At 37.1% G+C, this 23,706-nt stretch overlaps 1 non-coding gene across 1 annotated transcript; it reads right to left on the bottom strand.

Moving 5' to 3' along the window:
* Positions 1 to 8,365: 8,365 nt before the first annotated feature.
* On the bottom strand, positions 8,366 to 8,472 carry LOC116137559. Its single transcript, XR_004129205.1, has one exon. It is a non-coding gene; the product is annotated as a small nucleolar RNA R71 (small nucleolar RNA).
* Positions 8,473 to 23,706: the final 15,234 nt, after the last annotated feature.

Here is a 23,706-nt window from a genome sequence, read left to right as displayed (position 1 = left end):
GGTTAGAGATTGTTATGGTCGTGTAAATTACCTTAGTGCTTTATTTGTGTAGACAAAGTGTTTGATGAAATTTCATAGAGAAGTGCATGTATGAGTTTATTGATTTATTATCTTGATATAAGTTGGTCGATGGTAGAGAAAGTAGAGAATGACATGTTCCCATGCCATATTGCATCTTTGCATTAAACCATTTGAATTTAGAAAGAATACTAAGAAGAGCCATCTACATGCATACATGCATTCAAGAACATTAAGAACATTAAAGAAGAAAGAAAAGAAAGTTATTAAAGAAAAGAAAAGAAAATGAACATTAAGTTCTAAAAGAATATAAGAGAATAGGAGGTTGTTGCGATGGGGAACCCGTGAGTGACAAGAAGAACTTCCCCGCATGCACGCTGCCTTTAGTGAGCGGCCTAAGAATAAGAAATAAGAATTCGTACAGTCCGTAAAAGTGCATGTGGATGAGGGTTGTATGTAACACCCACATCGAGGTACGTAGCTTCATTTATGCCCTTTTACCCTTAATTGATTTTTGTTAGTTATTTTGAAAAAAAGTGTGAAGAAAATGCCTTAACATTTCATTAGGGGTAAAATGGTGTTTTCACTCATAATTAGCTAAAAAAGTGGGGAGTGAAAAGAGATAGAATAACATGGAGAAGTTAATAAAAATAAGGGCATTTTGGTAATTGACTAAGGGACATAGATGGAATTTCATAGAAAGTGCAAGGGCAAAATGGGAAACTATAAATAATAATATGTTATATCAGGAATTGAAGAATGAAACCCTAGCCATTCTTCATCCATTTTCACGCCACTTTCACCTTCAAATCCTCTCAATTTCTTCAATCTTCTTCAAGGGAAATTCATAGATTTTGGGTACTTTTTAGTGGATTTTCAATCGGTAAGATCTTTGCACCAAGAAGTAGGTTGTAATTTTTTAAAGTGTTGAATTTTGATGATTTTTGTTCATAGGATTTAAGAGAAAGAGAGTTGGTTCAAAGAAGATTTTTAAAGTGTTGGATTGCTCACATATAAGGTAAGTAAATCCTACCCTAAGTATGATTTAAGTAGTATTGTGTAGAGAATTCCTTTTATGCATATATATGTATTTTATATGAAGAATTGTTGATGGATTTGGTGTTGAATGATGATTAGAACTTATCCATGAGAAGTAGTGTTGGTATGTTTGATATTTGATGTGAGTTTGGATGAAATATGGAAGAATTGGAGTAGAAATTTTGGAGTGTACATTTTGGACAGGTTTGGCGTTAAATATGGAGGATATTATACTGAATTTTTGGTGGCTTAGAAATGAGATAGAAGTGTAGCCAAATTAGAGTTGCTTTGTGCACATAAGTTGTTTGATGAAATGTCAAAGAGAAGTGCATGTATGAGTTTGATTATGTGTTATATTGAGATGAGTTTGTAGATGGTAGAGAATGACATGTTTGCATTCCATATTGCATAATTGCATTTAAACATGTGAATTTAGAAAGAATTATAAGCATGAAACCATCTACATGCATACATACTCATAAGAGCATGAAAAAGCACTAAAGAATATTAAAGGGTAAATAGAAAGAAATGAGAATGTTAAAGAAGTTCAAATCTGAATTTTTATTTAAAGAAGTGTAAAAAGATAAAAAGAAGAAAAGGTTGTTGCAATGGGGAACCCGTGAGTGACAAGAAGAATTTTCCCCCCATGCACGCCGCCTTTAGTGAGCGGCCTAAGAATAAGAAAGAAGAATTGGTATGGTCCATAAGAGTGCATGTGGATGAGGGTTGTACCCAAGAAAGAAGAATACACTCACACGGCCAAGGTTCCAAATCCATGCCTTAATCGAGTCCGATCGGTAAAAGAATAAGAAAGAGAAGAAAAGAATAAGAAATAATAGAAAGAAAAGAAAGAAGAGAAAGAAAGAAGCACAGAAAAGAAAGAAAAACAGAATAAGAACAGAAAAGAAAATGCATAGTTTATGCATTTGTGCATTTGCATCATATATATGCATAACACCATGCCCATTATTTGAGTAATAGGAAATTAGAATAGAGAAAGAAAAGAGAGAGAAAGAATAGAAGGAAAAACATAGAAAGAACAAAGAGAAAAATAGAGTAAGAGTAAAGAATGAATAGAGAAGAATGGGGAAGTGTGAAGTAAGGAAAGAAATTCAAAATTTAAGCAACGGGGAGAGAAGGGTAGCATAGCGGGTTTACTTACTGAGCAATTAGTGCTCACCTCATTGTTTTTAATGTTTTTGCAGGTAACAGGTGAGATGCGGTCACTTGGAACATTGCGCAACGGAAGGTTTGGGCAAAACTGTCAAGTTACTATTTTGAGACTTTATTATATTATGTAAATATTTGTATATAAAGAAAATTAAATATGGGCCCACAATTTAATACTCGTTTATATGTATATATATATATATATATATATTTAGTGAGTTTTACTGTTATGTTACAAGTATACTAGCTAGAAAGAGAGTCATTACACTTTACCCAAGAAAGAATTTGAGAATACACTCACCGGGTTAGGGTTTCATATCCATGCCTCAACCGAGTCCAATCAGCAAAAGAATAAGAAAGAAAAGAAAAGAATAAGAAAGAATAGATAGAATAGAAAAGAAAAGAAAGAAAGAATAGATAAGCAAGAAAGAAAAGAAAGAAACACAGAAAGAAAGAAAAATAGAATAAGAATAGAAAAACAGAAAGTAAATGCACACTCTTTGCATTTGTGCATTTGCATCATATTTATGCATGATACTATACCTACTACCATGAGTAGTGAGAAATTAGAAATAGAGAAAGAATAGAGAGATTAGAAATAGAGTAAGAGCAGAGGGATAGGGAATAGAGAAAGGACAGAGAAGAATAGAAAAGTTTGATGTAAGGAAAGAAATTCAGAAGATAAGCAACAAAGATAGAATAGTAGCATAGCAGATTTACTTACTGAGCAATTAGTGCTCACCTCATTGTTCTTAATGTTTTTGCAGGGAATATGTGAGAAGCGGTAAAATGGACGTCAAGAAGCGGAGGGAAATGGCACTACTGTCCACTATTGTTGAGCTTATGTATATGATACTTTTGTTGTTGTAAAGAATTTAGTATATAAAGTAATGAAAATTTTTGGGTCCATTATCTCCTACTTATATGCTTATATGTTTTTATCATATTATATTTACCAAGTATACTAGTTAGAAAGAGTTATTACACAAACCACTGTTCGTTAGAACCTTGTTCGCCAAAGCGAAGGGTACACTTCTACCAGTGGGAGGTTAAAGTTCATTGGAGTTTTCCTTAATGGTGATGGGTAGACTTAAAATGACGTGTATTTCTTGTTCACCAAAGCGAAGTTTGATAAGCATATCATAGGCATAGTAGAGAAGTTCACATGTCGTGTGTCCACTCTATTGATACTGAGAATCACACTTGAGGACAATGGCTAGGCCATTGGATTGTGTGATTGGCTTGTGGGTTGCTTCATATTTGAGGTTGATAGTAGGAGCTATCAACTGGTATGGATTAAGTTTTTTGGCCTACCTAATCAACCCATTTTGGTTTGTTCACCAAAGCGAAGCTTTGAAATGGGTTAGATGGGATCTCAGTCCACTAGGAAAGCCAACGGGCTTTCCCGAGTTAATAGTGGGGGCTATTGACTTTTGGAAAATAGTGGGAGCATTTTAATAAAACACCATATTAAACAATAATGAACCTTATAATGACTTTTACTTTTATGCAATTGTAGATTCATCAAAATGAGCATTATGAACTTGCGATCAATAATGGAGAAAAGTACAGGCTGATGGATCCAGTTTCTCGGAATTATATCATAATCTTTGGATTATATTAAAGTCCGAAAGGAAATTGTAAATCCTTGAAAAACCATATGTGGCTAAGCCTAATCTTGATGCTTCTTAGGAAGTGAATGATACTTATCAAAAGTTCCTTGATGATGCAAATGGCGTTCACTGCCTTATGTTAGTATCGATGACACTTGAGCTACTAAAGTAGCATGAGAATATGGATGCTGCTACCATTATTCTGCACCTCAAGGAGCTTTTCAAAGGAAATGCTTGACATGAGAGGTACAAGGTTTCGAGTGCACTGTTTAAGAGTCACATGACTGAGGGAGCCGAAGTTGGCCCTCAGGTGCTCAAAATGACCGAGCACATGGAGAGGCTTGAGACTTTGGTTTTGGGTTGGATGCAGAATTACAAGTGGATTTAATTCTGCAATCCTTACCTGATTCTTTTACACCGTTCATAATGAACTTCAACATGAACACAATGGTGAAATCCCTGTCATAGCTTTTGAACATGCTGAGGACCGCAGAGCAGGACATGAAAAGGTCCAAGCTTGTTTTACTGGTTGGTACCAGTAAAGGGAAGGGTAAGGGAAAGGGAAAGGCCAAGGATAGACCCAAGTCCAAACCCAAAGGACAAGATGCTCTTAGGCCTGAGAGTGGCATTGGGAAGGGCGGGGAAGTAATTTGCTTCTATTGTGGCAAGCTCGGCCACTGGAGAAAGCACTGCAAGGCTTTCCTCGCTAGCAAGAAGAAGTCAAGGGCTTCGACTTCAGTTATGTTCATGATTGAGATTAACTTCTCTTCTTCAACATCTTGGGTTATTGACATAGGATGTGGTACTCACATTTGTACGGATGTCTAAGGGCTAAGGTAGAGTAGAGCGCTCGCTAAGGGAGAAGTGGACCCACGAGTTGAAAATGGGGCACATGTAGCTGCATTGGCTGTAGGAACTTACTGTTTATCTTTGCCTACATGTTTGTTGTTGGAACTTCATACCTATTATTACGTACCTTCTATTTCTAGAAATATTATTTCAGTATCCGCTTTGGATAATATAAGATATCATTTTGAGATTTCTAATGGATTGTTGTCCTTTAGTTTGAATGGTATTCTATTTGGAATTGCAAGGTTATATAACGGGTTATATGTTGTTGATTTAATCAATAAAGATATTCTCAATGTTGAAACCAAGAGAGCTAAACATAGTGATCAAAACCAGACATACGTTTGGCATTGTAGATTGGGTCATGTTAATTAGAATCGCATTGCAAAACTTCAAAGGAATTGAGTTTTGGACCCTTTTGACTTTCAATCATTTGAGGTATGTGAGTCATGCCTTTTAGGCAAGATGAGCAAGTCTCCTTTCACAAGATAAAGTGAAAGGGCTATTGAACTATTAGGCACATCCATAATGATGTATGTGGTCCACTAACAGTTAAAGCTAGAGGTAGATATTCATACTTCATCACATTTATTGATGATTTAAGTAGTTATGGTTATGTCTATCTTATGAGACATAAATCTAAAGCCTTTGATAAATTCAAAGTATTGAGGAATGAAGTACAGAATATGTTGGGCAAAAGTATTAAAACTCTTCAATCTGATCAAGGAGATGAATACTTAAGCTCAAGGTTTTCTGAATTCCTCAAGGAATGTGGGATAGTATCACAATTCACTCATTTGTACACACCCCAACATAATGGAGTATCTGAGAGGAGGAATAGGACCTTACTTGACATGGTTAGGTCCATGATGAGTTTTAGCGATCTACCTGCATCATTCTAAGGTTATGCCCTAGAGACTGTGACTCACATATTGAACCGCGTGCTGTCAAAGTCTGTAGATAAGACTCCATATGAATTATGGAATTGGCGAAAGCCCAACTTGTCTTATCTAAGGATTTGGGGTTGTGAAGCTTATGTTAAGAATTTGACTTTGAACAAGCTAGGCTTGAAATCCTGTAAATATATATTTGTGGGCTATCCTAAGGAGACCAAAAGATACTATTTCTACCATCCAAAAGAGCACATAATTTTTGTCGCTTGTACTGTGTCTTCTTAGAAAATGAATTTTTTTAGGAAGTACTAGTGGCAGAAAAAGTAGAACTTGATGAAGTTCTAGTACCACAAGATACATTGGACGAAGGACAGGGTGATGTGCCATAAGAGGACGTTACTCCACAATTTGTGGATCAATGTGAACCACCTCAGGTAGCACAAGAGCTATATAGATCTGGGAGAGTAAGTCGTGAGCCCGAGAGATATGATTATCTCGTGACTCAACATGGTAACGTACAAGTTTACCAAGACAATGAACCCAGAACCTATGAAGACGCTATATCGGATCCAGATTCCATTAAATGGCTTGAAGCCATGAAATCTGAGATGGACTCCATGTACCAGAACCAAGTGTGGTCTTTGCTGGACCCACCTGAAGGGGTAAAACCCATAGGGTGTAAATGAGTCTTCAAGAAGAAGATTGATGATAATCCGAGGGTTATACTATTTTATTTAGGCTTCTTGGTCGTATTTTGGATACTTCTTATGTCGTTTTTGCCTGAATTGCAACTTAATTTCATATGTTTTATGTTTTAGGCCAAAACGTGCACTTTGAGCAAATCATGAGCAGAATCGAGTTCCAAGATCCAGAAGCAAGCAAATCTCAGAATTCGGAGAAGTTCTGAAGCGGATTTGAAGCACTATGAAGCTTGTTCCCATTGGAAGGCATAGAAGATTGAAGATTCAAGCAAGGAAGCAAGCGGAGGGCAATTCCATAATTTCAGAAGTGCTCAGCAAGGTTTGCCGTGGCGAAGTTCTTTCTTTGCTGCGGTGATAAACTCTCAAGAATTCGTTGGCACGGCGAAGTCTGCGATTTTTAGTTTTTCATGAAAATGCACAGTTTTATTTTAGGAAAGTTTTTAGGTTTTTGGATGGACTATATCAGAAAAACTGAGACATTTTGAGAGGGGTTCGTGTTGGTTGAGAGAGCTTTGACATTTTGGGAGAAAAGAAGAGAAGATTGGAGATTTAACCTTGTGGATTCATCAATTAAGGGAGATCTTTTTACTCTTTTCTCTTTGTTTCAACATGTTGACTGTTGTGTTTACTGTATTTCTTGCTATTTGTGTTAATTTCATTATGAACTAACTCACTTTTGGTTAGGGTTTTGATGTAATTCGGATTTCTATGGGTAATCAATAGATTATTGTTACTTTTACATTATATTGCATGGATTGTGTGATTATTTTGATCTTTATTGATTTTAATTGTTGAACATGATCAGATTGAGAAATGAATCATGTTGAGCTTCTTAGGTAATCACCATTGTTGTATTGAACGCTAGAGATAGGTTCAATAATCAATGAATTCAATATAGGATTCCATTAGCTTAATGAACTTGGATCTATTAATCTTTAAATTTTTGGGTGTGGAAGCTTAATAGGGAAAAGTAGGAATTCATAGCCTGAGAAGGTATGTTTTACAATTTAGGGAATTCGAGTTACAATCTGTGCATGTGAGTGCAGAAATAGCATAATTCGTAGAATTAATCCATAGAGTCCTAATGAAGTCAAAACCCTACCCGTTTGCTTAAATTGATATTACTCTTACTTTAATCTTGCTTTCATTAATTAGCTTTTTTAATTGCATAGTAAAATTTTCTTTCAGTTTAGCTTTAGATTCTTCCATAAATCCAAACACTTTCGGTTTCTCCAACTTGAAAACAAATAGGAAAATCAGTGCTTAGCAGCCAATCCTCGTGGGAACAATACTCACTCATCACTTTATTACTTTGTGCAACTAGTGCACTTGCTATATTGCATGTTTGTGTAACAACGCAACTCATCACTTTATTACTTTGTGCAGCTAGTGCACTTGCTATATTACATGTTGTAGTAACAACGCATCAAGTTTTTGGCACCGTTGCCAAGGATTGATTTTTTTGTCAACATTGAAATTTTCTTGAGTTAGCTAGATTGGAGTTTTATTTTTGGTTTTAATTGTTATTAGTTAATTTTTTTGTTGTTCTTTTCTGTTAGCTAGTAATCTCACGTTTTCTATTGTTCTGTGTAGTTTATGTGAAGAGGGAGACGTCAGCCAGTGGTTCCTGTAGATCTAGAGATTGAAAGAACCGCAAGAAGACTTTAACAGGGTGAGAAGAGAATGAGAGGCCATAGCTGTTGAGATGGCAAAAAATAGAACATTGAGGGAATTCTTAGTTCCCATGGTGGATGGCAGTGGGTCAAGTATAACTAGACTAGCAATACAAGCCAATACTTTCGAAATAAAGCCGGCAATCATCCTGATGATCCAGCAGTCGGTAAAGTTTAAGGGAGATTTGAAGGAAGATCCAAATCTTCACATTGCAAACTTTTTGGAGTTTTGCGATGCTTTCAAGTCAAACAGATTGTCAGATGACGCCATCAGATTGGGATTGTTTCCTTTTTCATTGACGGATAAAGCAAAGGGGTGGATAATGGTACTACCACTAGGGACGATCACTACATGGAATGAATTAGCACAGAAGTTCCTGACCAAATTCTTTCCTCCAGCAAAATCTATGAAGATGAGAAATGATATCACATCGTTTCTCCAAGAAAAGTCTGAATCATTATATGAGGCTTGGGAAAGATACAAGGAACTACTGAGGAGGTGTCTACACCATGGTTTGCAAGTCTGGATGCAAGTCCAAACGTTTTATAATGGATTGATGGTTAATGTGCAAACGATGGTGGATGCAGCATCTGGAGGAGCATTGCAAAATAAGACACCTGAAGAAGCTCATGAGTTGCTTGAGGTTTTGGAAAGCAACAATTATCAAAGACCAAATGAGAGGATACAATCAAAGAAATCTATGGGTCTTCATGAAGTTGATGCATACACAGATATTTCAGTCTAACTTACAGCACTTTAGAAGCAGTTGGGAAGTATACAGGTAAATTCTATTCAAGCTCCTCAACTAACTTGTGATCTTTGTGCAGGTAATCATCTGAGCAGTGAATGTCAAGTGGGGAACACATTTGCTTTAGCTTCATCATCATCAAAACAAGTGAACTACTTGGCAGGAAATCAGAGACAATAGAACAATCCGTACTCCAACACATATAATCTTGGCTGGAGAAATCATCTGAACTTGTCTTGGGGCAATCAGAATCAGCAGAATCACTAGAACAATCAATGGAACCAAAGAGCGATGCCAAACAACCAAGCGGGGGTGAACAATCAACCAGGAGAGCAAAGAGACCATAGGTTTCATGAATGACACGAGGACGAATTTCAGGAACCAAGGGGCATCCATTCGGAACTTGGAGGTACAAGGGGGTCAATTGGCCGATAAGCTCAATAAGAGACCACAGGGTTCCCTACCAGGTAACACAATGACAACCATATCTTTGTAGCTTGCAGATAGATCCATCAAGCATCCGAGGGGAATAGTTGAAGATGTTTTGGTGAAGGTGGACAAAGTTATCTTTCCTGCGGACTTTGTTGTGTTGGACATGGAAGAGTACAAGGAAATGCCTCTCATCTTGGGGCAACCATTTTTGGCCACTAGAAGAGCTCTCATTGATGTGCAAGAGGGAAAGCTGCTGCTAAAGGTTCAAGATGAAACACTCACGTTCAATGTTTTTGAAGCCATGATATTTCCATCAGAGTCAGATCCGTGTTTTAGTGTAGACATTGTGGATTAACTAGTAGTAGAAGCTATTGAAGAGAACACCCCTCAACTACCTCTAAAAGCATGTATTGCCCAATCAAAAACAATAGAGGTAGATGAATTGGTGAAGAATGAGTGTGCTAGATTTTTGGAAGCACTTGAGCTGATAAATGCAAGCCAAGATCCAGAATTTGAAGAGTTTGATATTGAGAAAGAGAAGGAAAAGGCAAGAACTGAAGAACCTCCAAAACTTAAGCTGAAGTCTTTACCTTCCCACCTCAAATATGTGTACCTTGGTGAAGCAAAAACTTTCCCAGTGATTATCAATTCAAGGTTAAGTAAAGTGGAAGAAGAGCGGCTGATTTGGGTGTTAAGGGAGCATAGATCAGCAATTGGATGGACTATTTCAAACATTAGAGGCATCTCTCCATCGTTTTGTATGCATAAGATACTCATGGAAGATGATGTCAAGCCTAGGGTACAACCACAACGGAAATTGAATCCTTCGATGAAGGAAGTGGTGAAACTTCTAGATGCGGGCATAATTTATCCTATTTCTGATAGTCCATGGGTGAGCTCGGTGCAAGTGGTTCCAAAGAAAGAAGGTATCACAATGATAAAGAATGAAAGCAATGAATTGATACCAACTAGGATAGTCATGGGTTGGAGAGTGTGCATTGACTACTGTAAATTGAATGAAGCGATAAGGAAGGATCATTTCCCACTTCCTTTTATCGATCAAATGTTGGAGAGATTGGCAGGGCATGCTTACTATTGTTTCTTGGATGGTTTTTCAGGATATAATCATATCGCCATTACTCTTGAAGATCAAGAGAAGACGACATTCACTTGTTGCTATGGCACCTTTGCCTACAGAAGGATGCCTTTCGGGTTGTGCAATGCACTAGCCATATTTCAGCAATGCATGATGTCGATCTTTGGTGACATGGTGGAGCAGTTTATAGAAGTCTTCATGGATGACTTCTTTGTTTTTGGTTTGTCTTTTGACAATTGCTTATCTAATCTTTCATTTGTTTTGCAGTGATGTCAGGAGACGAATTTGGTGCTCAACTGGGAGAAATGCCACTTCATGGTACGAAGGAATAGTGCTCGGTCACAGAATTTCAAAGAACGGCATAAAAGTGGATCGAGCGAAAACAGAAGTGACTGAGAAGTTACCACCACCTGCAAATATTAAGGCAGTTCGGAGTTCCTTGGGGCATGCGGGGTTCTATAGATGGTTTATCAAGGATTTCTCTAAAATCTCTAAACCCCTTTGCAATTTACTGATTAAGGATATTCCTTTTGATTTTGATCATGAATGCATTTCAAACTCTTAAGAAATTGTTAGTGTCTGCACCTATTATTGCAGTTCCCAATTGCGGACTACCGTTTGAATTGATATACGATGCTAGTGATTTTGCACTAGGAGTAGTTTTAGGACAAAGAAAGAACAAAGTGTTGCATGTAATTCAATATGCTAGCAAAACACTGATGCACAGTTGAATTACACCACTACTAAAAAAGAGTTGTTAGCTGTGGTTTTTGCATTTGACAAATTTCGTTCTTATTTGCTAGATGCTAAGGTGATAGTCTACACAGATCATTTGGCACTCAAATAAGTGTTGGCAAAGTAAGAAGTGAAACCTCGGCTGCTTAGATGGATCCTATTACTACAAGAGTTTGAGTTTGAGATAAAAAAAAGGGTCAGAAAATGTAGTGGCATATCATTTGTCAAGGATTGAATGACCAACCCAGGGAAATGAAGAGCAAACCCAAATCAAGGAAACCTTCTCGGATGAGAAATTGATGAGAATTGAGGTAGCACCATGGTATGCAGATATTGCAAACTAATTTTCATCGAGAGTGCTCCCAATTGGCATGACATTCCAGCAAAAGAGTAAGTTTTTCTCAGACTTGAAGTGTTATTTCTAGGAAGAGCCATTTCTTTATACAGTGTGTTGATCAGATGATACGTAGGTGTGTCCCGGAATAGGAAATGAAGAGTATTCTACGACATTGCCACAAGAGGGAAGTGGGTGGCCATTTTGGAGGAACTAGGACAGCAGCCAAGTCCTTCAATCTGGATTTTATTGGCTAACCCTATTCAAGGATGCGTTCCAGGTGGTTCAGGAATGTGACCAATGTCAACGGAATGGAAATATTTCAAGGAGAGATGAGATGTCGTTGAATAATATCCTAGTTGTTAAGCTGTTTGATGTGTGGGGAATTGAATTCATCAGTCCTTTCCCAAATTCTTATGGGAACATGAACATTTTGGTAGCAGTGGATTATGTTTCGAAATGGGTGGAAGCAGTTGCATTGCCATCCAATGATGCCAGGGTGGTGGTTAACTTTGTGAGAAAGAATATTTTCTCAAGATTTGGGGTACCACGGGCAATCATCAGTGATGGGGGGTCTCATTTCTGCAATAGACAATTAGATGCACTGTTGGGAAAATGTGGAGTGAAACATAGAGTGGCTACACCATACCGTCCTAGACTAGCAAGCAAGTGGAACTGTCGAACAGATAACTTAAGGGAATTTTAGAGAAGACAGTCAATGCATCTAGGAAGGATTGGTCACGGAAGTTAGATGATGCATTATGGGCATACCGCACTGCATTCAAGACTCTAATTGGTATGTCTCCATTTAGGTTAGTATATGGGAAGGCATGTCACTTGTCGGTGGAACTTGAGCATAAGGCATACTAGGCAGTCAAGCAGCTAAACATGGATTTACGAGCTACTGGGGAGGAAAGGATGCTGAATTTGAATGAACTCGATGAGTTCCGTCATGAAGCGTATGAGAATGCTCGGATTTACAAGGAAAAGACCAAGAAGTGGCATGACAAGCATATCATGAAGAAGAACTTTGAAGTGGGTCAGAAAGTTTTATTGTATAATTCTAGACTTAGGCTCTTCCTTGGAAAACTTAAGTCTAGATGGTCTGGACCCTTCATAGTTACAAGAGTTTACCCATACGAGGCAATGGAGGTGTCTGAAAGAGCAGCATGCATAAGGAGTGGTGGAGATGAAGAGTGAAAGCATAAAAGGATGGATTTCAAAAAACGGTTTTTTAAACAAAGCATGGAAAAGAGATTATACCTACTCCTTTGCTTTGGATTGATGAAGATTAGCTTCAAAATGATGAGACCTCCCCACTTTAACACCAGCTTGAGAGGATTAGAGAGTGGTTGTGGTTAGAGAGAGAGAGCTCTTAGTTTGTGTTTGAGTGAATAAGTGAATAATGAATAAAATGCAACCTTTTGCATTTATATATACTTGGGAAATTTTACAATTATTTATTTTTCACTTCCAAGCCCAATAAAATCTTATTTTAAAAGGGACCCCACGAATTTATTATGCTACCCTTTAAATAATCAATATTATTCAAGGGCTCATGTAAACTAAACTATTTTACATTAACAACCCATAAATTTACCCTTTTACCCTTTAACTATTAAAAGGTTTTTTTTGTTCATCTCATTAATCTTAACGCTTTAAGATATAATAATTAAATATAATTAATAATTACTTAACCATTTTAACCCTTAAAATGTCACAAACAATTTTCTATGTAACTATTACCATAAAAATCCCGTCATTACCCTTGGAAGGTGCTAGCCCTCTTCGGATAATCATTTCTCTCTCTCATCATTCTCTAACTTCTTAAGGCTATTGGTGTGACCATGTAGGTCCACCGTGGATTAGCCGTGACTCTGTTCTGGATGAATCCGGAAACCTATCCGGAGGCCCAACGACTATGGTAAACATCTAGTAATGTGCCATAGTCCCTAAACCACGATGAAGAAATACTTCATCGAACCCATTTTAGATCATACGTACCATACAAGTAAAGTCCCTCAATTGAAATATCCTGATAAAGCACAGATTCATGGAACGTCAAAATCCTAAACTCGATCTTCTACCGAATCATCAATCAATATGTCCGGAACTCGTCATCACAAACTTCCTTTTGTATGACTAGTAATAGACTCTGGCTAGAGATTCTGTTTTCCAACATTTATCGATGTTCGTCTAGGAACTTGAATCTGGATGGAGTCAGCGGTACTCCCGATCTTATATTTCCGAGTCAATGGATCTCGTCTTGACCATCGTTCGTTTCCGCATATGAATAATGCATGACCAAATAGGCTTTATTATACGAAACATGATTAGTCTTGTACTTATACACTGTATGAACAATACACATCCGTATCGGATCCGACTACAATGTCTCAGGTCAAAGGACTATATCGTGCACTGATATAACCAAACGATAAATCATTGACTACATGTTTTTCCAAGTTATTTGTCGTTATTCAGTCACATTCAAAAAACAGTTCACCAACCGCTAATCCATACCAATGCCCCAGTGACATGACTATCATCGCCATCCGTACTTATATCAACTCATGATATCTTTCGGAAGCATCCGATATGCCTACTGTGCAATATAGTTGCCCAAATTATATTGCTTCCATATGGAACCCTTTTCGATAATTCATTTACCGATTAAATGAATCATCTAGACAATTCATATACGTACTTTATTTTAAATGCATGACTGAATAAAGGAAGCAATTTATATATATATTAATTGAAGAACTCTTTCCTCTAGTATTTATGACATATACATACAAGACAAAATGCTCTGAAACTGACAACACGAATGGTTTCTAGGGCATACACTAATATACACTAACAAACTCCCACTTGCACTAAAGCCATTCGATGTTGTATCTCATACCCATCTTCTCAAGATGGTGGAACAATTGCTTCAGTGTCATCACCTTAGTCAGTGGATTAGCTACATTTTCTGCTAAAGGAGTCTTCAGAATCATAATCTCCAGCTCCAATGAATTCTCTCAAAATGTGATATTACGCTGAATGTATTTGGATTTTTGGTATGCCCTTGGTTCCTTTGCCTGTGCAATAGCTCTAGTATTTTCACATAAAATGCTTATCGGGTAAGCCATGTTTAGAACCACACCAAGTTCAATTACGAACTTTCGCATCCAAACAGCCTCCTTTACTGCTTTCGAAGCAGCAATGTATTCAGCTTCTGTAGTGGAGTCAGCTGTGGTTGTCTGTTTAGAACTTTTCCAACTAATAGCACCTCCATTACATATAAAAATGTACCCTGATGTAGACTTTCTATCATCAATATCTGATTACAAATCAGAATCTGAGTATCCTTGAATGTTTAACTCTGAACATCCATAACTCATAACTAGATCCTTAGTTCTTCTCAAGTACTTAAGGATCGATTTTACAACCGACCAATGTTTCTCCCTTGGGTTTGACTGATATCTACTTGTAACACTTATAGCATAAGCTATATCAGGTCTTGTACATTGCATTGCGTACATTAACCTGCCTATGGAGGACGCATAAGGTACATTACGCATCCGTTGCCGCTCTTCATCGGTTTTTGGACCCATCTCCTTAGAAAGATAAAGACCGTGAGTGAAGGGCAAGAGACATCTCTTACAGTTCTCCATGCTAAATCTTTTTAGCATTTTCTCTATGTACAATTTATGGGATAACCCAATTACCCTTTTCGTTCTATCTCTATAGACACGAATGCCAAGGACATAGGTCGTTTCTCCTAAGTCTTTCATCGAGAGGGTTTAGGACAACCAAAGCTTAACCTCTGTCATCATGCCTATATCATTTCCCATCAAAAGTATGTCATCTACATATAATATGAGAAATGTGATGGCATGATCTTTAACCCATTGGTATACACAGGGCTCATCCGGATTCTTGACAAAACCAAATGATTTGATTATGTCATCAAATCGAATGTTCTAGCTTCTTGAAGTTTGTTTCAATCCATAAATGGATCGATGCAATTTGCATACCTTATGTCTTTCAGTAGAGGATACAAAACCTATCGGTTGTTCCATGTAGATGTTTTCCTCAATAAACCCATTGAGAAAAGCTATTTTGACATTCATTTGCCAAATCTCATAATCATGGTATGCTGCGATGGCTAGCATTATACGGATGGATTTAATCATAGCTACAGGCAAAAAGGTTTCCTTATAATCCAACCCTTGTTTATGAGTATAACCTTTCACCACCAGTCAAGCTTTGAAGGTCTCTACCTCCCCATCCTTACCAACTGTTCTCTTGTAGACCCATTTGTAACCTATAGGAACTATTCCCTTTGGTGGATCCATAAGTGACCATACTTGATTGGCATGCAGTGATTCTATTTCAAATCCATTGCTTCCAGCCATTTTCCTGAATCTCTATCCAGTATTGCTTCTTTGTAGCTTCTAGGATCATCACCATGATCATCTACTCCCACTAAGTAAGATTCAAAATATTGCTCATGTAGGAACCCATATCTCTCTGGAGGTTTTGATATTCTAGAAGACTTTCATACTAGAACCATAGTATCAGGTACTGAGGTTCGCTGAGTGGATGCTCCATCTTCAGCAATCTCGATTCTCGGCTCTTCAAACTCTTCCTTGAGTTCAATATTTCTTCCAACACCGCCTTCCTCCAAGAACTCGTTCTAGAGGAAGCGCGCATTTCTACTGATCCAAACTCTTTAATCACTTGGGAAGTAAAAGTAATATCCTAAACTATCTTTAGGATATCCAATGAACCGACCCTTCTTGGATTTAACATCCAGCTTATTAGATTTAACCAATTTAACATAAGCTGGACAGCCCCAAATCTTCATATAGTTCAGACTTGGACGTTTTCCATACCATATCTCATACGGTGTTTTCTGGACAGTTTTAGAGGGGACCCTATTAAGGATGTGCATAACGGTCTGGAGAGCGTACCCTCACAGAGACATTAGTAAGTATGTAAAACTCACCATCGATCGTACCATATCCAATAAGGTACGATTTCTCTTTTCAGGCATTCCATTAAGCTGGGGTGTATAAGAATGAGTCAATTGTGAGATGATCCCATTTTCTTTTAAGAACTCTTGAAACTTTGTACTCAAGTATTCACCCTCATGATCTGATCGTAGTATTTTAATACTCTTTCTAGTTTGATTTTCTACTTCATTCTTGAATTCTTTGAATTTTTCAAACGATTCAGATTTGTATTTCATTAAATACAAATACCCATATCGTGACATATCATCTGTAAAGGTAATGAAGTATTCAAATCCTCCCCTAGCTAAAGTACTGAATGGTCCACAAATCTTCAATAATCTTCTCCTTCCATGAGCTGCCTCCCAAATGACGAACCAAGACCCTTTCTCTTCCTTTTTCGCTCTAATTTATACCTCCCTCACTTAAGGATCAAGCCCTAGCAAGCAAAAACGTGTCGTTTTATTTTTAAATCTGACGCAGGTTGCCGCGGCGAAGCTTTGACTTCGCCGTGGTAAAGACGTTCGGGCCAAATATGAGCATGATAGAGTCTGAATCTGAAATAGTGTTAAACATATGAATTGTATCCCTTTCAATTATCTTTCTGGTCATTCAAGAATCAGAACAATCCGAGATCTACAGCTCAAGTTATGATAGAAATACGGAAGCACGTCGAAAGACGTTTTTCTTCAGTTCCCAGCGTACTTTTCACAACTTCAAGCCACGTTTTCACCCTTGTCCAGTTAGAATTAGGAAAAACCCAAAACATAAAAGTTGCCGCTCTTCTTCTTAGCTTTCCAAAGCTTCTAAGTTCAGGTCATTCCAATTTTCCAACCTCAAGTTACACAATTTACGCTCAAAACTGTCATTTATGCTAAAAATCACCGTTTAGGCCTGCAAAGACAAATTATTAGAATTAGGTAACAATTATAGCCCAAATTGTATGAAAAGTATCCTAAATCATATCAAAATTCAATGCAAAATCATAGTGTGAAATATGATTTATACCAGAGATTGCCAAGTATTGCTAGGCAGTTTTTAAGGCAGGTTCTGGTTTCCAACCGGTATACCCTTAAACCAAGCTTTATTTCTATTTCCTACCCCCAAACTTAAAATGACATTGTCCTCAATGTCACATCATGCACATCCAAGGATAGAAAAACAAAAGTAAAGGTTACGAGATACTCCCCTGATTAATCCATAAAGGCCGATTTTTGTGCAAAATCCTGGCATCCATTCCTTGGCTTCCTCATCATCATCATCTGTCAAACAATTGAAAATCTATGGTGCCAAATGTGTTAGATACCGTCACCGATTAATATGAAAGAATTACATCATAATCTCAACCTTATTGAACTAAACCTAAAATCTAAACAAAAACAAATAAAGAGCTGAAAACCAGGAAATCAACATCAATTCCTACTTACAAAACATACAAAAATAAAAGTAAAAACTAAAAAGAAAAGTGCTTCAGGAAAATTTTCGCAAAAATGAAAGGTCACGCGACTATTAAAAGAAAATAGACTTCGCCGCGACGAAGTTCTTCATGATAAAACCCTAAATTCAAACCCAGTTGTCACCGCGGCGAAGACAAATTCTTCGCCGCAGCAAAAAATTACAGGAGCTGCAACATTTTTTTGGGTACTTCGCCCCGGCGAAGAACAATCTTCGCCGTGGCGAAGTCTAGGACTTTTCAACTTCATTTTCATACGACGTGCTTCGTCGGGGCGAAGAATACTTCTTCGCCCCGACAAAGTCTGGAGCATTTTCTTTCCTTTTCCTTAGCTTCAAACTTCACCTGAAACACCCAAAAACACATAAATTAAAACTAATTCAAAATCATAAGAAAACTAAACAAATTCAAACAGCAATGAAATGAAAAACAATTGAAAAGACTTGGGTTGCCTCCACGAAGCGCTTGTTATAGTCGGAAGCTCGACTTTCCCATGATCCTTCGTCAATCCGGATCCTTGTGGGGTGCTTCACTTCCCATTGCCACCTCTTGGTCTTTCCTTTGGAATTTTGGACATTCTCATAAGCATCTTTTCGGAACTTCAAATTTGTATATGCGTACTTGAGATGAGATGGTGATTGGTTGAGTCCAAGTTGGAGTCTCTTCCAACACAAATTTTGACTTGTGCGCATTTACACCAAATTCCCAAATTGTTCCTTGTGAGGTGAGTTGCTTGGTTGAAATTCCCCTAAGTATCTTGCACACCTTTCCGCTTTGAGATTTTCCTCTTCATTAGTCTTGTCTTCATGTTCTTCCAACTTTCCTTCATTGTGAGGTTGCTCCAACACTATACCTCTCCTCAATGTTATGACATTTAATTGTTCTTCAGGATTTGTGACCGTTGTGCTCGGCAAAGACCTTGAGATCTCTCTGTCAATTGTTCAACCAATTGCCTCACTTGAACCTCCAAATTTTGAATGGACACTCCTTGATTTCTAAAGTTTGAGCGCGTCCATTCATAAAACTTGTGGTTTCTTGCATGAATTCCCCAACAATATCCTCCAATTTTGACATTCTTTGCTCCATGGTTGATGATTCACCATTGGTTGATGGTTTGGCACTGTCCTTTGAATTGATTGACTGCTTTGATCGCTCTAGGAAAAATTTGGGTGATTCCCACAACCAAGATTATAAGCATTGGAGAAAGAGTCACTTTGCAACCTTGTGAACTAACCATGTAATTCACTTGCTCGGTTGTTGAGAAGAATAACTGGTTTCCATCTTGGCCTTCCACACTTCCATGGTTTCCTGCACAAATCACAAGTTATAAAAGGGAGTGAATAGAATTTACATCATACCTCCCAATTGGCTTTGAAGTGATGCAATTTGTGCAGAAATGTGGCGAACCATCGACTTCATGTAGACCCCTTGTTCTCTTCGGCATTGCTTCTCATTAGGTCTTTGGTAGTTAGTGTGGCCATCACCTCAAGCAATTCATAAGCCTCTTCTTGGGTCTTGTTACTTAAGGCTCCACCTGTGCCACATCTACCATCATTTGAATAATTGGTAGCAACCCATTGTAAAATGTTTGGACTTGTCTCCAAAACGGTAGACCATTACGTGGACAATTCCTTAACAACTCCGTGTACCTCTCCAAGCTTCATATAGTGATTCATCGTTGCCTTGCACGAAAGAGGTAATGTCATTTCTCATAATTAAGACTATACAAAATTTACAATTAACTACAAAAATGAAATAAAAGCTTCAATTTAGCACTACACTAGATACTATCAATATTAATAATCAACTATCCCGGCAACGGCGCCAAAAACTTGATGCGTGTTTCCTACAACATGCAATATGTAGCAAGTATACTAATCGCATAAGTAATAAATGATGAGTAGAGTATCGTTCCCACGAGGTAGTGTTACTAAGTACCGATTTCCCTAGTTTAAGTCCTAATTGAAGAAAAAATAATTGGATTGATTGAAAATTAACAACAAATACAAATTAACAAAAATAAAAATGAATGAATATGAAATTAAAGCAAAACCAAACAACTTAACTAACTAAACAATGCTAAAAAAAATGCTAGGGTGTTGATTTCACCCAGATACGCTAACCCAAATCATAGAATCTATTACCCGAGTTCTAATTCCTTGATTGAAATCGAATTCCCTAAGTTGTAAAACATACCTTCTCGGGTACATTTTCCTACTTATCCCTATTAACCTTCCGCACCAACAAAATGAAGAGAAATAGTTCAAAGTGTTTAAGCTTTATGGAATTCTATCTAGATTTCGTAGATCGCTAAACCTATCTCTAGCGTTTGCTTTATCTAGGTATTTATCCCAAGAGGCACAATCACAAATCACTTCTCAGTCTCATTGTGAACAACACACATTTGAATGGTGATAAGCATCCAAAAATCAGTAAGCAAAGAGATAAACATCAATCAGGATTAAAACTCAAAGTAAATCAATTCATATAAATTTGAATATTGTATCAAGATTACACCAAACCCTAGCTAAAAAACTCAGTTCATAGTAAAAAACGAAATAAAATAACAGAAACAAACTAAATCAAGATTCATCATTGAAAAACAAGCAAAAGATGGAGAAATTTCTCTAATTGAAGCTCAAATCTTCAATATCTTCTCCTTCATGAGCTGCCTCCCAAATGACGAACCAAGACCCTTTCTCTTCCTTTTTCGCTCTAATTTATACCTCTCTCACATTAAGGATCAAGCCCTAGCAAGCCAAAACGCGTCGTTTTATTTTAAATCTGAAGCAGGTCGCCACGGCGAAGCTTGTCTTTGCCATGGCGAAGACTTTCGGGCCAAATATGAGCATGATAGAGTCTGAATCTGAACAAGTGTTAAAAATATGAATTGATCCCTTTTAATTATCTTTCCGGTAGGTCAAGAATCAGCACAATACGAGGTTACAGCTCAAGTTATGGTAGAAATACTGAAGCACGTCCAAAGACATTTTTCTCAGTTCCCAGCATACTTTTCACAACTTCAAGGCACGTTTTCACCTTGTCCAGTCAGAATTAGGGAAAACCTAAAACATGAAAGTTTCAGCCTTCTTCTTAGCTTTCCAAAGCTTCTAAATTCAGGTCATTCTGAGTTTCCAAGCTCAAGTTACACAATTTACACTCAAAACTGTCATTTATGCTAAAAATCAACGTTTAGGCCTGCAACGACAAATAATAGAATTAGGTAGCAATTATAGCCCAAATTGTATGAAAAGTATCCTAAATCCTATCAAAATTCAATGCAAAATCATAGTGTAAAATATGATTATCATACACTCACACGGCCAAGGTTCCGAATCCATGCCTCAATCAAGTCCGATCGGCAAAAGAATAAGAAAGAGAAGAAAAGAATAAGAAATAATAGAAAGAAAAGAAAGAAAAGAAAGAAGAGAAAGAAAGAAGTACAGAAAAGAAAGAATAACAGAATAAGAACAGAAAAAAAATGCATAGTTTATGCATTTGTGCATTTGCATTATATATGCATAACACCATGCCCATTATCTGAGTAGTAAGAAATTAGAATAGAGAAAGAACAGAGAGAGAAAGAACAGAAGGAAAAACAGAGAAAGAATAGAGAGAAAATAGAGTAAAGTAGAGTAGAGAAAGAATAGAGAAGAATGGGGAAGTGTGAAGTAAGGAAAGAAATTCAGAATTTAAGCAATGGGGAGAGAAGAGTAGCATAGCGGGTTTACTTACTGAGCAATAGTGCTCACCTCGTTGTTTTTAATGTTTTTGCAGGTAACAGATGAGATGCGTCACTTGGAACATCGCGCAACAGAAGGTTTGGGCAAAACGTCAAATTTGAGACTTATTATATTATGAAATATTTGTATATATGAAAATTAAATATGGGCCCACAATTTTTACTCGTTTTATGTATATTTTCTATATATATATATATATATAATATATATATATATATTAGTAAGTTTTACTGTTATTTTACAAGTATATTAGCTAGAAAGAGAGTCATTACACTTTACCCAAGAAAGAATTTGAGAATACACTCACACGGTTAGGGTTTCGTATCCATGCCTCAACCGAGTCCGATCAGCAAAAGAATAAGAAAGAAAAGAAAAGATAAGAAGGAATAGACAGAATAGAAAAGAAAAGAAAGAAAGAATAGATAAGCAAGAAAGAAAAGAAAGAAGAGAAAGAAAAGAAAGAAATACAGAAAGAAAGAAAAATAGAATAAGAATAGAAAAACAAAAAGAAAATGCACACTCTTTGCATTTGTGCATTTGCATCATATTTATGCATGATACTGTACCTACTACCATGAGTAGTGAGAAATTAGAAATAGAGAAAGAATAGAGAGATTAGAAATAGAGTAAGAGCAGAGGGATAGGGAATAGAAAAAGGACAGAGAAGAATAGAAAAGTGTGATGTAAGGAAAGAAATTCAGAAGATGAGCAACAAAGATAGAATAGTAGCATAGCAGATTTACTTACTGAGCAATTAGTGCTCACCTCATTATTCTTAATGTTTTTGTAGGGAATATGTGAGAAGCGGTCGGATGGATGTCGAGAAGCGGAGGGAAATGGCACTACTGTCCACGGTTGTTGAGCTTATGTATATGATACTTTTGTTGTTGTAAAGAATTTAATATATAAAGTAAAGAAAATTTTCTGGTCCATTATCTCCAACTTATATGCTTATATGTTTTTATTATATTATATTTACCAAGTATACCAGTCAGAAAGAGTTATTACACAAACCACTGTTTGCTAGAACCTTGTTCGCCAAAGCGAAAGGTACACTTCTACCAGTGGGAGGTTAAAGTTCATTGGAGTTTTCCTTAATGGTGATGGGTAGACTTAAAATGACATGTACTGCTTGTTCACCAAAGCGAAGTTTGATAAGCATATCATAGGCATAGTAGAGAAGTTCACATGTCGTGTGTCCACTCTATTGATACTGAGAATCACACTTGAGGACAATGGCTAGGCCATTGGATTGTGTGATTGGCTTGTGGGTTGCTTCACACAATCCAATGGCCTATTGAAGTATTACAGCGAGTGGGAAAGGTAGCCTATAGGTTGGCTCTACCACCCAACATGGACAGAGTACACAATGTATTTCATGTCTCGATGCTTCGGAAATATGTAAGTGATCCCTCCCACATATTAAGTGTAGATGATGTAGACTTAGAAGAAAATCTTGTGTATGAGGAGCGTCCAGTTCAAATATTGGACAGAAAGATTAAAGAGCTTCGAAACAAGACTATCCCTTTAGTGAAAGTCCTTTGGAGAAATCATAAAGTTGAAGAAGCTACATGGGAGGTGGAGCAAGACATGCAGAACCGTTACCCAGAGTTGTTTGTTTGAATTTCAGGGATGAAATTCTTTTAAGAGGGGGAGAATTGTAACGCCCACATGGAGGTACGTAATTTAATTTATGTTCTTATGCCTTTAGTTGATTTTTGCTAAGGTTATTTTAAGGAAAATGTGAAGAAAATGCCTTAAACTTGTATTAAGGGTAAAATGGTCTTTTCACTCAAAATTAGTTGAAATTGTGGGGAGTGAAAAGAGATAGAATTTCATGGAGAATGCAATAAAAATGAGGGCATTATGGTAATTGACTAAGGGACATAGATGAAATTTTAAAGAAGAGTTTGAATCATTATATAAGGCTTGGGAAAGATACAAGGAACTACTGAGGAGGTGTTTACAGCATGGTTTGCCAGTTTGGATGCAAGTACAAACGTTTTATAATGGATTGATGGTTAATGTGCAAACGATGGTAGATGCAGCATCGGGAGGAGCATTGCAAAATAAGACACCTGAAGAAGCTCATGAGTTGCTTGAGTAACTGGCAAGCAACAATTATCAAAAACCAAATGAGAGGATACAATCAAAGAAATCTATGGGTCTTCATGAAGTTGATGCATACATGGCCATTTTAGCCCAA

This window comes from Pistacia vera, unplaced genomic scaffold (assembly GCF_008641045.1).
Source record: "Pistacia vera cultivar Batoury unplaced genomic scaffold, PisVer_v2 Contig330, whole genome shotgun sequence".
Lineage (NCBI taxonomy): Eukaryota > Viridiplantae > Streptophyta > Magnoliopsida > Sapindales > Anacardiaceae > Pistacia > Pistacia vera.
This window is presented reverse-complemented; position numbering and strand designations above follow the sequence as displayed.